We start from the raw sequence: 12,078 nt of genomic DNA, 5'->3' as shown, positions 1-12,078 counted from the left end.
CACTGTAGTCCCTCGTACATGCTTAGTGCCATAGTTTGTCTCACTTGTTTCATCTTTGATGGTTCCATGGTGGAATGGTGAGCACTCTAGACTCTGAATCCAGTGATCCTCAGTGGAGCCTCCAGCAGGTCTCTGACAGGTGTTGATAGAGGAGTTGTGGCTGCTGACTACAGTGGAAGACACCATCAACAATGATGTTTAGCTCTCAGCTCCTTCAGTCACATGACTGGGTCATCCTGTCATGTCAGTGATGTCACTTGGCAGGACTGCCATTGCATTCTTAATTCTATAACATCTGAGATTAAAATCTATGGAATTACAACCAACAAGCAGCCAAACACCTGATCAGATGCTCCTTCATCAGGCTGAGGAGAATCAATCTAAACTGGGATGAAGAAAATTAACTGAGAGGAGAAACCTCCTGATTGGATGACATGGACCCACCTGATCCATGTCAGCCTTGTTGGAGCAGAAAGAGGTGGATCAGAGGAATCAGTGGATCAAGACTCAGGTGGCAGATGAAGAATCTCTGTATTCACAATGGAGTCAGAGAAATCTTCCAACGTGAGAGAACGTGACAGACCATTTTATACTGAAGACAGGCTGTGCGTGTGTGTGTGTGTGTGTGTGTGTGTGTGTGTGTGTGTGTGTGTGTGTGTGTGTGTGTGTGTGTGTGTGTGTGTCCCTACTGACTGGAAACTGAATAATAACCAGACTAACTTTTATCATTGACCAAGTCTGGTTGACTCACTAAATTCATAACTCAAGTGATTATTTAATTAATAAACAGAACATTTGTCTAAAGTCATGATCAAATTAATGTAAAATCTGAGCAACGAGGGTTTGAAAATGTTCCAATGAGCCAAACCAATGTTGACAGTTAAAAGAAGCCAATGTGGGAGGATTCTTTCTGTCTCAGCAGTGAAGACCAATCCCACAGCTCACGTGAAGCATCAGGTCCTCTGTGAGAGGTGGGAATCCAACCAGGGACCTTTCGATCCACACCAATCTTCCCTGACCTCATAGAAACTGGAACCTTTCAACAAATAAATTCAAATTCAACTCAGCAGCAACTCTAGAACAGTTGCTAACTTGCTAATTCCTGTTAGCTCCAGATCAGACAATGCAGGCTCACCTTCACGCTTGGTTGTACGACCGTCACCAGTTGAAGCTTCTCTGGTTCAACAAACTCTGGGGACTCAAGACACAAGTCAGCACCGGTGCAGGTCCAGATCCAGATGTTAGCTGAGGGGGACAATGGCTTAAGGGAGCTCCAGGGAGCTGGTTTGAACTGGTCCCTCATCTCTGTGAGTAGAAGCCATCTGAGGTGGAGGGTGGAGATCTGCTTTGACCTCCTGATCTCCCAGTAAAGCCAGTATAGATGTTGAGCTTGGAGGAGTTGATGGCCTCCTTCATCTTCTTGTTGGAGGTGTTTGCTAAACTCAGCACCACCACAGATCAGAGGAAAGTCCACTTGTCAGCTGGAAACTGGAGTTTCTAGTGACCTGCAGGATCTTAGTTGTGGTGGCAGCAGGCCTGTTCCAAGAGCTTTGCTCACATTCCTGATCAGGCTCCATAATGGTTCTGGACCACTGAGTGATAGAAGCTGATCCTGGGGGTGGACTGTCTTTAGGGGGCTGAGGTGTCTGGTGGTCTTGGTGGACCCTCTGTATCTCAAGCTGAGACCACAGAGTCCTGTGTTCTTGAGTCATTGTCTATAGTCTCTGTTGTTGGAGAGCTCAGTGTGGTCCCTGATGGTCTAGTGGCTAGGATTCGGCGCTCTCACCGCCGCGGCCCGGGTTTGATTCCCGGTCAGGGAATGAGTTATTTAGAGGTTGAGGGAGAGGTGATCAGGTGGTCCACATGATGGTGGAGGTGATGAACTGTGAGTCCATCATGGCTCCACTCTCACCCCCATTGTAGTGTTCTTGGTTCACTCTGCCATGGCCCCATGTTGAAGGGTGACTGTCTCATTCAGGTTCAACCCTTAGTTAGACTCTATTAAGTCACTGACTCCTGCAAGGACAAACTGTAATCCTCCTTAGTAGCTTTGGCTCCTTGCAGCACAGAAAGTCCATTCACTGATGTAGGAACTGGAAAACTTAGAGCTCTGGTCCTCGGTTCCTTGCACCAAAGAAAGGAGGGAAATGCAATCAATGTTGAATTCATTTACATTTCTTATATTTGATCAAAGCTAGAACTTAAGAAGCTGCCATCGACCTTGATGACCAACTCCTTCACTGTGTAGTTCAAAGTCCCTGGTTTGATTTGTGTCAGGACTTCAGAAGCTCCAATCCTCTCTAAATTCTAGTGAGGGTGGAAGAGATTATAAATGAGAGAAGCAGGGCCCTCGCTCAGAACTGAACCAGCTCAGTTGGGAGAGCGTTAGACTGAAGATCTAAAGGTCCCTGGTCCGATCCCAGGTTTCAGCAGAAGAGCAGCATTGACTTTACTTTCCAGTGGAGGAACTGCAGACATGAAGGAAACTAACATCTTGTCCTGTGCATTCTTGTGACATTCAGGACATTTTTGGAGCCTCTTGTTGGATTTTGCCACAGAGAATCAGAGCCAATCAAAAGCATGGAGGACTTTAACATGGAGGACTGAACAAGTCAAGAAAGCATCAGTTTGACCTTCACGGGTGTTTCTGTTCCTGTCTCAATGCTGTAGAAAGAGCCTGAGGAGCTCAGAGGGTAGCGCATCAGACTTTTAATCTGAGGGTCCAGGGTTCAAGTCCCTGTTCAGGTGCTGTGGAGGTTCCAGTGTTTGACAACATGGTACTGGATGAAGCTTAGTGTTGAACAAACTGTCAACATCAAAAGTAGAAGTGTTCTTGTCTTGCCACTGTGAGACTGTTGCTAGGAAAGTGACCAATAATAATTTCATGTGGCATGCAATTAACAAAAGACCTACATTGATGGTTGAGGGGGTGGAGCCTATCCCAGCATCTACAGGCCAGAGGCGGGGTTCACCCTGGACAGGTTGCCAAAACCATTCACACTCACATCTACAGTCAATTTAGAGTGTCCAATCAGCCTCATCCCAAATTACATGTCTTTGGACGGTGGGAAGAAGCCGGAGTACCCAGAGAGAACCCACGCATGCACGGGGAGAACATGCAGATTCTGCACCCGAGCCTGGACTCAAATCCAGAACCTTCTTGCTGTGAGGCCACAGTGCTCACCACTGCACCATCATGCTGCCGTGGTCTCATATACTTTTCTAAATTGTGTTTCTTTCATGTCCTCCTGAGATCAAAGACAGAATTCTAGCTACTGTCAAAGCCCTGATGACATCATCAGGAATTCTGACTTTGATCTGGAGACTCTTGCTTTAATCTGAATTTGATCTGACTAATGTTTAAGTTTAGGTTGCATGATACCGTCCACCTCATTTCTCCTGATGGACTGGTGACCTGTCCAGGGTGAACCCTGCCTCTTGAACAACGTCACCTGGGATCGCCCCCCCCCCTCCATGACCCTTAAAGGATAAGAACAGAAAGTGGATGGAGGGATGGACTCAACACTGAAATCAGCTGATCTGATCCACATTCTAATGTTTCCTGTCCCTCTTTAGGAGTCAGTGAGAATAGTAGTGTATATAATAATGTATATCCAACCTTGTAGTATCTTTCCAAAGCTTTTAGTATTTCTTCTTGTTTCTACTTGTAGTTTTAGTGTCTGGATCTTTTCTTTTGATGTCCTGCTGTCTGCTCTTTGCTTTTGGAGCTTCCTTCAACAACTACCAGGCCTCCTGGGTACTGTAGGAAACATGGTCAAGTTCTTCTGACTTCTCCAGGAACGTCCTGCTCACATTGGTCTGTCTTCATTTTGACTCCTCCCACTGCCACAATGACCAGCCTTTATACTCTTGGTGACTGGGGCCCTGGTTGCTGCAGGCCTCAACACCAGCCTGTGGTTGAGAGCACGGCAGAACAGAACTGACAGTATCTCCCATGCAGGACCTGGGTCAGCACCTGGTGCCAGCTGGGGCAACGTCCTGGAGTTAATTCAGCCTGGAGAACCAGGTGCTGGTTCCTTCTTTTACCAGGCAGGAATGGGCAGCAGATCCAAGATCAGTAGGTGAAGATGTCTGCTTTGACTGGTAGGAGGAAAGAGAGCAGGAGAGCTGGTCAGAGACAAAGACAGATCATGAAGAAGGAGTGCTGTATTCTGCTAGCACATGCTAGTGACAGTCAGAGATCAGGAGTCTCAGCAGGGAAAGATTCATCTCTTATTTCAGAGGACGATTGGACGTTCACTGGAAGACTGTGAATGTTTGAGGGTCAGAGGAGAAAAGAGGACAAGTGCACCTGTTGTGTGTGATGGGGCACCAGCATGGAGGAAGTTGTCAAACATTTTGAGCGAAAAAGCGTGAATCTTCAAGTAAAGAATTAAAATGATTTAGTTCACAATGAGGTCTCTGTCATAAAACAAAAGGAACAACTGACTCCCTCACCATTTCCACCCTCTTCAACAGATTCACATTTCAAAACAACCAGGTTTATTTTGTTCCCTTCTTTTAGCAGAGGATGGTTTCGATCCATCCACCTCTGGGTTCTGGGCCCAGCACGCTTCCTCTGTAAATCCATATTTTGGGTTCTGGCTTGTTCTGCTTTTCATTTTGTGTTTGTATTAAAGTTCTATTGCTGAAAAAAATACTTTTTTGCCTTTTTAAAAACACACACACACACACACACACACACACACACACACACACACACACACACTACAGCCAAGCATATAGAATGATACAGTCTGAGGTGGTTTTGACTGGTAGGCACCAGTGTGCACTGTTTGGCACTGAAGTCAGGTGACTGAAGTCATCCAGTCACGTGACTGAAGTCATCCAGTCATGTGACTGAAGCCATCCATTCATGTCAGTGATGTCACTCTGCAGGACTGTCATTGCCGTCTCATTCTAGAAAAGAATCCAGACTCCACCTGTGGCTCCATGATAACTGAGGGACCTCTGGTTGGAGGCTGGACGATGATGTTTGGACTGGGGGGGTTAAGATGGTGGGGGCTGTTTCAGTTCTAGTGCTGAAGGCTTTCACCATGACAGTCAGACTCTCCTCTGTCCTTCATGGTCCCTCAAATGTGCAGTGTGGACCTCACACACTGAATTTAGCCTGAAAACTCTTCATGAACAGCAGGAGACTCAGAGTCTCTGTGGCGCTCGGCTGTTAACAGAGAGGCTGGTGGTTGGAGCCCCCCAGGGACCAGGACCAGGCTCTACTGGTGCTGAGGACTCTGTTGATCAGCTGCTGAGTTGCTACTTGATGTCAACATTGGTCTGTTTCATCCTGAGTAGTTTGATCCTAGCAGAGTGGCTGCATCGATGATCTGAATGTGGACGGACAGACTGACCCTCCACAGCAGACGCCTGTCACAGATCTCTGGATGAGACACTTTGAGGTAAAGCCAGGTTCTGACAGTCCCACTCACATGTTTCAATCACATGTTCAGAGATGGGTTTGTTGTTCCTGAATCCATTTCTTATTTTCTGATCACCTTGTGGATTGTTCATCATTCTCCTCATCACCATACTTTAGGTTGCAGTACGAACACCTGAGTTAGTCTGGGGTTGCAGGAATCATCCAGCATCCAAATAATAGCAGGTTGAAACATTTATTTAAAAGAGTTTAACATGGTTACACACACACACACACACACACACACACACACACACACACACACAGCCTTTCTTTGGTATAAAATGGTCTGTCACGTTCTCTCACATTGCACAACAACACAACAAACAAAGACGGCAGGTCCAGTGTGGTCCTGATAAGACCACTGGACTGCAGGGTCCCAGTATCACTGGTGAAAATGGTTTTACCAGCTGGGACCTTGGACAAGAACTTCTCAGAGGAAACTCATCATGGAGGCTCAGTGAAGAAAACTAGACCTGAGCTGCCTGCTGGAACCTAGCAGGTGAAGGACAGAGCTCCACCTCTTTAGAGACACCACCACTGTGGGCTCATGTTGGCAAAAGAAGTGGGTCAGTTTTTGACACACACACACACACACACACACACACACACACACACACACACACACACACACACACACACACACACACACACACACACACTTGGATATATATGCCTTTAACTGCTTCAATTACTGCAGGAACCAACCAGAACCATCCAGAACCTGAACCTCTATATCTGATTCTGGGTCTGTTTGTTTCCATAGGCGAGCACACGGCACAGGTCGGCCTGGTTTCAGAATGTTTCTTGGAATCCTTATTATCAATAAAGTATCAAATATTTTGCATAATAAATGCATGCATGGCCTCATATTTTGCCATTTTAACGTGCTTTAAGTTGACGGTGCCCACCTGTCGTGTCAATCTTTCTATGTTTGTCTGTTCTGGTCTGAATGAAAGAGGAGGTTTTCTTGGTCATGTGACGTGGATGAGAGTTCAACTCGAACTTCCTGCTTCAACAGGATTTGAGTTTGTTGGGATTTTGTCAAAGACACCAACCAAACCTCTGAGTGGTGCAGATGTCTGCTGCCTCCTCAGAGCAGACTGGAGCTCAGCCTCACTCACCTGTGGGGGCCCCAGCAGAGCCACCGTGTGATGGAGTTTCAGTTCAGGCTCCAAGGTCCTGGATTGAATTGGTGTTTTGTGTGTTTTTAGGCCTCCTGGCACCGATGAATGAATGAACCATTGTTCCAGAGGGAGCTGGTGTCAGGTCAGTCCCTGTTTCTACAAGACCTCCTGCTGCAGAGCCACATTGGGAAACATCCATCCATCCATTTTCTTCCACTTATCCTGTTTAGGATTGTGTGTGTGTGTGTGTGTGTGTGTGTGTGTGTCAAGTCAAGTCTCAACAAAGTTCTCTCATGACTCTTTCCAAGTAGAGCAGGTCCAGCACCAAACTGCTTCAATGAACCTACACCCAACAATTCTCCACCAGCAGCACATCCTGCAACAGTGGTGATGAAAACCTTCCTTTCAACAGGCAGGAACGTCGAGCAGATCCAGGATCAGTGGGGACGGACGTCTGCTTTGACTGGTTGTGGGGAAAGAGAGCAGGAGAGCAGGGCAGAGACAAAGACAGAGAATGCTCTCCTAAAACGAGGACTGTTCAGTCAATGGTAGAGCAGAGTGGAGCAGAGGAAGCGTGCTGGGCCCAGAACCCAGAGGTCGATGGATCAAAACCATCCTCTGCTAAAAGAAGAAAAATAAAATGAACCAGTGTCTTTAGAAATGTGTGTCTGTTAAAAAGAGGTTCATAAGGATTTTTTCTTCCTCCAGAATCACCAACCATTGTGAGAGTTAACAACAGTCCACTTTCTGACTGAAGCAAAAGTAGACTTCAAAAGGTTTTTCTGATTCAACATAGCAGCTAAATTTCCATTTCCATTTCCTGAACAGGACAGGTTAAAAAAAGGGAATGTCATGACCAAACTGGGAAACATCCATCCATCCATTTTCTTCCACTTATCCTGTTTAGGGTTGTGTGTGTGGGAGGGGTGAGGGGGGTGGGCTGGAGCCTATCAATGTGAAACATTTGAAATTCAGATCCCTTCTTCTTTTCCTGCTCCAGCAGAGTGGCTCAGCAGAAGAGAGCTGGGCCCAGAACCCAGAGGTCAATGGATTGAAACCATGCTCTGCTAAAAGAACAAATAAAATGAACCACAACCAGGCTCTACAATCAGTACCCCCCCCCCCCCCCCCCATCTGGGAGCAAAGGTTTGCACCTACAGCTCTTAAGGAGCTTCCTTGGGCCACTCTCCCCTTTTGGCTCCACCCCCTTTAAGGAAACCACCAGGAAGAGGTGAGGACTGACGTGACGACTGAAACTCCCACATTTACATGAGACAAACTAGATCAACACTAAATACCAGGCCTTGCACAGTGATTCCCACTGACTGACACTGGGGTCTTCATTTTCCACAGGCAGGATGGCCGGTCCCCCTGTGCTTCCCAGGTCCCTCCCTGGAACACATGGCATAGAAAATGTTTCACTTGTTTGCTGATTCAATAAACCTGACCATTAACATGTGTGTGTGCCTCTAATTTACATAAACTGTTAATACCAAGACAAATGCTACCTTCAATTAATCATTCATGTCATGGAACCCTTGGTCTCCATTACATTGGTCAACCAGAGAAGCTTCAACTGGTGACGCTCATTCAACCATGATGAAGGTCAACCTCCATTATCTGCTGTGCTCCTTAACAGGGGAATTAGCTCAAATGGTAGAGTGCTAGCTTAGCATGTGAGCGGTAGAGGGATCCATGCCCTCATTCTCAGAATACTTTAACTTGTTCTGTTGATCAGAGGAGCTGCTGGGTGATGAATGCTGATGTTTGTCCACTGGTGTGATAAAGTGTCCCCTGTTACTGAGATGAGGATGAACACCTGCTCAGGTCAAAGCTGCAATGAAATCAAGTCATCACCCTGTAAAGCACCAAATAACAAAAGTTACACTTTACAAGTAGAACAGGTCCAGTTCCACACTCCTTAAATGAATTTACACCCAACAATTCTTCATGAGCAAGCACATCCTAGCTTAGGCCCAACTTTTCTTGGCGCTCTCCCAGATGCTTGGGAGCTTCTGGGGGAGCGCTAGTTGGGCCTAAGCTAGGAGCTAAGCTAAGTTGGTCTGCACCAGCTAGTGAGGGCTGGCTAGCTCTCGCAGCTTTTGGTGCAGAGCCGCTGCAGGTCCAATTCAACCTCGCGAAGCCTCACCTCCAACACAGCAAAAAAAACTACATTTAACACACTTATCAGTATCACTAAAGGAGGCAGAGGAGGAAGAAAACATGTGGCACCCTGAGCAGGAGAGAGGAGAACAAGAGGGAGAAGCCATCGTTAGCTTAGCGTGTTTACAAGGCAGAAAGACTGTTGCTACCAGAATGATGGTCTTTTAAACTTCAGCCAAATAAAGCAAGTAGGTATTAATTTTTGGTGGGTAATTAGTCAATGAAATAAGGAATTAGCAGGGAGGATCACACTTTAGCTAACACAATGAAGCAAGGCTCTACGTTCAGCAACACAGAAAAAGGAGTTGAGGTCACAGGCTTCCTGCAACCAAGGTCAAAAATCCAGGACGGACGAAGGGGAAGACGACAAAGACAAAGACACAAGAAACAGAGATAATAACCATCAACTCCATCACAACCATAACAAATATAACCATACAGAACATATATAACAAATATAACAAGAAAGGCATTTAAAGATATGTCACCTCTGGTCAAATACCCTGATTTGCATTTATGTCTCTCAGCATTTTCATTTTCATGTTAAAGCCTCCAGAATGAGGGGATGAATGCTTCAAAATGGAACAGCAAAATTGAACCCAAGTACAGGATTGGTGGGAGACTGATGGTCGCTGTTTGGGTCGCTGTTGGGAAATATCCCAGACCTCTGAGATCAGAGCGCTCACTTTGATCTCAGGGTCCTGACTTTGGGGGTTCTTCCTTTGGTCTTCAAATACTCGTGGTTTTTATTGGCAGAACTTTCAACTTGCATGCAAAAAGAGAATCACAGTCAATGTAAACCCAGCAGACAGTGTTTATTTCTAATAAATCAGACAATCACACAAATGAGAATGAAAGGAAAAAACAATAAAATGTTTTAAAAACCTTCTCCACTCTAAAGCTTTTTAAAGTTCATTTGAAGGTTCAAAGGTGGAGGTGAGGAGGTCACCCTGATCCTCCCTGTCGTCACTGCCGGGATTCTTTCTTCTGGTGCTGTGGTTCTTCTGATGAAGGGGGCGTGATGTTTGCTGTCTCAGGCTCCACCAAATGTCCTCTTTAGGACGCCACAATGTGGCCTCTTCACTGCTCCATCTTCCCTGCATCGGAGACACCAGGGTTCCTCCTGGTGCCGACCCCCTCGTCCTTCTACCCAATGGTGCGGCCATGGATCCTCAGAGGAGGCTGGGATCCTTCTTCTCATCAGAGCCACAGTTTTTCCTGGAGGGAACAACAGGAGCTTTGTTGTAATGTTTTGCTCGGTGTTTCCTGCTCAGAGCATCAGGATCTGTGACGCCATCTTGTGGTAGGGGGTCATCATCTTGTTGTGTGGTAGTGGATTCATTGATCTGCTGTTTCAACACATTCAAGTTCATTATCCTACAAGTCAAAGTACATTTGGTGTGGAGTTTTAGTTTCTGGCCTCAATCATAACGTGTGCCTTTCTTCTTCATGAACATTTCTCAGCTTTGTAAGTTTATTCTAGTTTTTCTTCCTCACTTTTCTATTCCATTGTTGTTGAAGATTCTACTGCAGGTTGGAGTTCCCTGTTGACTGAAGCAGAAACAGGAACAACAAGCTGGAGGCTGTCAGAGCTCCAAGTTGGGGGCTGATATTAAAGTAGGAGATGAACACATCCAGGTTAGCATCCCTCTCAGAAGCTGCTACTTTAGCTCTTCAGGATACAGCAGCCTAGCATAGCTTCATCTGGCCAGTTAGTGGCCCACTTTGATGTCTGGGATATCAGGTTCAAGGTTCTTCACAGCTCTGAATGAAGGCTTTCTAAAGTGTTAACCAGTACTCCAGTTGTAAAAAACAATCAGGGGGATGGTAGATTTTGATGTTTAGGAACAGATCATTTGTGCTGATGACAGCGCATCAGGTGAGAGACCAACAGTGTACCCTTACTCCTCTCAAACAACATGCATGCTATGGAGATTACCTGTCTGCTACTCCTGTCATTGATCTTGACCAAGCCCCCAGGCTGACACTGCTACCACTGCTCCTACATAGTGAGAGTCAAATGCAGAGGACATTTTCCCACCGGGTGCAAGTGCAACTTCATACTCATGCTACCTTTAAATCTGGGAATTCATCTATATTTTGAAACAAAACATTCTCAAGTCAAGTCCATTTTAATTAAAGTGCAAGAGCAGAAGAATGAAACAAATGTACTGTGGCAGGATAGCGCTACACTCCCCACCGTGAGGGGCAGTGTGGCAGACGATAGTGAGTGGTCACCTAGAAGTAGACCTGGTCCGACCCTTCTCCGTCCTTTCCACTTCCTCTCCCTCCTTTACAGAGCCGACAGCCGTGCGTGGTGGCGTCTCGCTGGTCAGCAGATCGGTTACAAACAAAGGTACCTCAAAACCTCAAAATAATGCTACAGTGATGTCGGAAGAATTGCTAATGATCTCAAAATGATGCGACAGTAATGGAGGAAGAGTTGCTAATAACCTCAAAATAATGCTACAATGATGTTGTAAAAATTGCTAATGAACTCAAAATGATGCTAACAGTAATGTAGTGATAGTTGCTAATCAACTCAGTCATGCTTACAGTAATGTAGTAAGTGTTTCGAATAACCTCAAAGTGATGCTGACAGTCATGTAGTAAAAGTTGCTACGAACCTCAAAATAATGCGAAAGTAATGTAGTAAAAGTTGCTACGAACCTCAAAATATTGCGACAGTGATGTCGGAAGAATTGCTCATGAAGTCAAGATGATGCTACAGTAATGTAGTGGTAGTTGCTAATCAAGTCAGTGATGCTAACAGTAATGTAGTAAGAGTTTCGAACAACCTCAAAGTGATGCTGACAGTCATGTAGTAAGAGTTGCTACGAACCTCAAAATAAGGCGACAGTAATGTAGTAAAAGTTGCTACGAACCTCAAAATAATGGGACAGTGATGTAGTAAGAATTGCTAATGAACTCAAAATGATGCTAACAGTAATGTAGTGATAGTTGCTAAGAAACTCAGTGATGCATACAGTAATGTAGTAAGAGTTTCGAACAACCTCAAAGTGATTCTGACAGTCATTTAGTAAGAGTTGCTAATGAACTCAGTTCAATGCTACAGTGATGTCGTGAGAATTGCTAAACAACTCAAAATGATGCTAACAGTAATGTAGTGATAGTTGCTAATAAACTCAAAGTAATGCTGACAGTAATGTAGTAAGAGTTGCTACGAACCTCAAAATAATGTGACAGTGATGTCAGAAGAATTGCTAATGAACTCAAAATGATGCTAACAGTAATGGAGTGATAGTTTCCAATAACCTCAAAGTGATGCTGACAGTCATGTAGTAAGAGTTGCTACGAACCTCAAAACAATGCGACAGTAATGTAGTAAAAGTT

The 12,078-nt window shown here is 45.4% G+C and overlaps 1 non-coding gene across 1 annotated transcript; it reads left to right on the top strand.

Annotated features, from left to right (window-relative positions):
• Positions 1–1,748: 1,748 nt before the first annotated feature.
• Positions 1,749–1,820, top strand: trnae-cuc (transfer RNA glutamic acid (anticodon CUC)). Its single transcript has one exon. It is a non-coding gene; the product is annotated as a tRNA-Glu (tRNA).
• Positions 1,821–12,078: the final 10,258 nt, after the last annotated feature.

Source organism: Aulostomus chinensis, chromosome 1 (assembly GCF_037954235.1).
Source record: "Aulostomus chinensis isolate RoL2024-O1b breed Wild chromosome 1, RoL_Achi_v1.0, whole genome shotgun sequence".
Lineage (NCBI taxonomy): Eukaryota > Metazoa > Chordata > Actinopteri > Syngnathiformes > Aulostomidae > Aulostomus > Aulostomus chinensis.
Note: the sequence above shows the minus strand (reverse complement) of the source record. Positions and strands in the feature narration are given on the sequence as shown.